Genomic DNA, 3,497 nt, shown 5'->3' with positions numbered 1-3,497 from the left:
GCCGGCCACGTATTTGTATAGGTGGTGACATTTTTGCAGCAAAACAAAGCAGAATCTATGGCCAAAATAGAATAATTTTCTAACTGCAAATAGAGCAGATTCTGGCACAAACAAAGAGGTTTCTGGAGGATGTTCTAGGTCGTATGCATGTAGTTTCTCGTTTCCCATTCGAATACATTAGATTAATAGTTTTCATATTCGTATGTTGTAATTAATTAATTGTTTTACTTCTATTTGAACTTATAATAATTAATTAGTTTAGTTTATTCAATTGGGTTTGTAATAATTAGTTTAATTAGGACATTCATTCGAACCCTCTTGTGCGAGGACTAACTTGTAATATTTGTTTCTCTTCCAACCCCCATTTCTTTCTCCCTTTAATTTACATGCTTACTGTGGTAGTATCATGTTTTGGTTTCAAATAATTGCCATGCGTTGTATCCATTTTTGTATACATTGGGTTTGGTTCATCATTCTAATATTATTGTCATTATCATTTCCTACTTAATTGAATACGTGCGTTACTACATTCTTTGAGTTGATCCATATGACATGATAAATAAGCCAAACCTAGTAGTTGCATTTTGTTTGTGTTATATTAGTCACTTTGCATATTAGGAGCATTCATTTTATTTTTTTTCTAGTTGTTTTCTTTTATTTGGCTTGCCTTGGTTGAGTACTAGGTGAGCATTTTTGCTTTAACATATTGCATATGTGTTTGTGTTACCATATCAAGCATATTAACATGAGGCTAAGTGTAGATTGGGAATTTCTCCTTGAATGCCTGTAGATGAAGGCTATTTCGCTTAAGTTGGAACGACTTTGATAAATGTATATACAAGCTTGCTTTTTAAGTAACACGTATTCAAAATTCTTTTCAAACAAATATAAAATCAAAGCATTCCAAAATAGGTGACATAGTCTATACTTGTGTGCCTCACATAGTAAGTTAGCATTAATAATCAGGCCAAGAGCATATAGTGTTGATAAGAATCACATTATGATTTGTAGAGGCCGATCTTTGATTGGGTGAGTGTGGTGCTCAATTCATGACATTTCCCTCTCATACCTAAGTTCTCGAGCCAAGACACTTTGGTTTTGACGGACAAGTGGCCTTTTGCACGAGTTAAGGGTTTCCTAAATTTTTTAAAAATATTTAAGTGGCGACTTTGAAATCTGGTAATGCAGTCCATTTCTGGCATCTCTGATGATAAATGGATTTTCTAAGATTTGTCGAATTTAGACTCTCATTTGTGTTTTTCTATTTCACATTGCACTTGTGAAACTAGATTTAGAACCACGGGAGTCTAAGTTGAAGGGCTACCGTATCTGAGGAGACTAAGCCCCTCCGAGGAGCACAAAAAACCAGCTACAGCTATGCATCTGAGAAATACTAAGATGTACCAAGACTTGAAGCAAGTATACTGGTGGCCAAACATAAAGGAAGAAATTGTCGACTGCAATTCCAAATGCCTCCAATGCCAACAAGCAAAAGCTGAACACCAAAAACCAGCAAGTTTACTTCAGTCTCTTCCTATTCCAGAATGGAAGTGGGAACATATAACCATAGATTTCATTGTTGGTCTGCTTCGTACGTCTAGAAGTATGAATGCTATATGGATTATTGTTAATTGATTGACAAAATCTGCTCACTTTCTTGCTGTGAAAACTTCGTTTAATGCCTATAGACTTGCTACCATCTACATTGATAAGATTATCCACTTACATGGGGTTCAAGTGTCTATTGTATTGGATAGGAATCCTAAATTTGTTTCTAGATTTTGATAAAATCTACAACAGGCAATTGGCATAGATTTAAGATTCAACACTGCCTTTCATCCATAAACCGATGAGTGAACTAAGAGAACTATTCAAACATTGGAAGATATGCTTCGTATGTGTCTTAGAATTTCAAGGCAGTTGAAAAATTTACCTACCATTGGTTGAGTTTGCATATAATAACAGTTTCCATGCTAGTATCAGTATGGCACCATATGAAGCGTTATATGGAAGGAAATGTAGGTGTCCAGTTTGTTGGACTGAGGTTGGTGATAGGGCTTTATATGGATCTGAACTTGTGCAAGAAACAATTGAAAAGATAAAGATCATTCAACAAAGGCTCAAGACTGCTCAGAGCTGATAGAAACGCTACGCATATCAGAAAATGAGGGATTTGGAATACGAAGTGGGAGATCATGTGTTCATCAGAGTAACACCAATGAAAGGGCAAACAAGGTTTGGTAGAAAAGAGAAATTGACTCCACCTTACATCGGACCGTTCCAAATTCTAGAAAGGCTTGGCCCCGTTGCTTACTGAATACCTTTACCACCAGGAATGGAACAGATTCATAATGTGTTTCACGTATCAATACTCTATGGTTATCTTAAAGATCCATTCCATGTCATAGATTACCACCTGATGGCGCTTGATGATGACATGATCTATGAAGAAAAGCCAATCAGATTATTGATTGACAAGTCAAGCAGTTAAGGAATAAATCGATTTCTATGGTGAAAGCTGAATGGAAAGAACACTACGGAAATGAAGTTACATGGGAAATGAGGATGAAATGAGACAACGCTATCCAAAATTGTTTCCGAATGGAGGTAACTCAAGTTTGGAGGACCAAACTTTCTAAGGATGAGATACTGTAACGACCCCAACATACGTATTATTTTTATGTATTATTTTAGTGAGCATAATTGCATGGTTATATGTTTAATTTGTGTTTATCTATCTGTCTTTGAAATATCTGTTAGACCACTGAGTTAGAATTCGAAATTGAAAGCCTAAACGAATTTAGAAACCAAAATTAACTAGTTCAATAGGTTAGTTGGAATATTTAGAAGCTTATGGTAAGTTTAATTAAAATTTGATTCGGATCAAAATAATTAGAATAAATCAATTAGACTTGATTATGATTAATTAGAATTAAGTTTAATTAATTAGCACTAATGTCATTTGATTAGCTTAACTTAATCTACTTATATATATATATATATATACCTTAAACATGTTTAAGAGTTCATTTTGACATCATTTGAGCTAAAATTTAGAGTGAGAGTGATAACAACACTTCTAGAGAGAGTAGAGTTATTGTAGAGAATTTGAAAGAGATTTGAGGAGATTAAGCTAGCAACATCTCAATTCAAGCTCTAGGCATGGAATTCGTCCATAAGTTTTGAAGATAATTCATGTAGAAATTGAATTCACTAAGTTGTAGGATCATTTGCATGTAATTAGAAAGAAAATGTTAGAAACAACTTGAATATGGTAAAAAAAAAAGCTAATTGTGTACATGCATGCATTAATTTACCAATTTTGGGTTTGATTTCCAAACATTCATATATGCATGAAGCTATATTTACCATCTTTGAAGGTTCTTCATAGTTTTTACACTCCTCGTCTCATATGTTAGTGTTTTATAAAGAAAAGAGTTGAATTCAACACATGCGTGGTGAGAATTATGAGTTTTGGGTTTTATTTTGAGAATTGA

The sequence above is a fragment of the Camellia sinensis genome, chromosome 4 (assembly GCF_055761805.1).
Source record: "Camellia sinensis isolate YWXY chromosome 4, ASM5576180v1, whole genome shotgun sequence".
Classification (NCBI taxonomy): Eukaryota; Viridiplantae; Streptophyta; class Magnoliopsida; order Ericales; family Theaceae; genus Camellia; species Camellia sinensis.
This window is presented reverse-complemented; position numbering follows the sequence as displayed.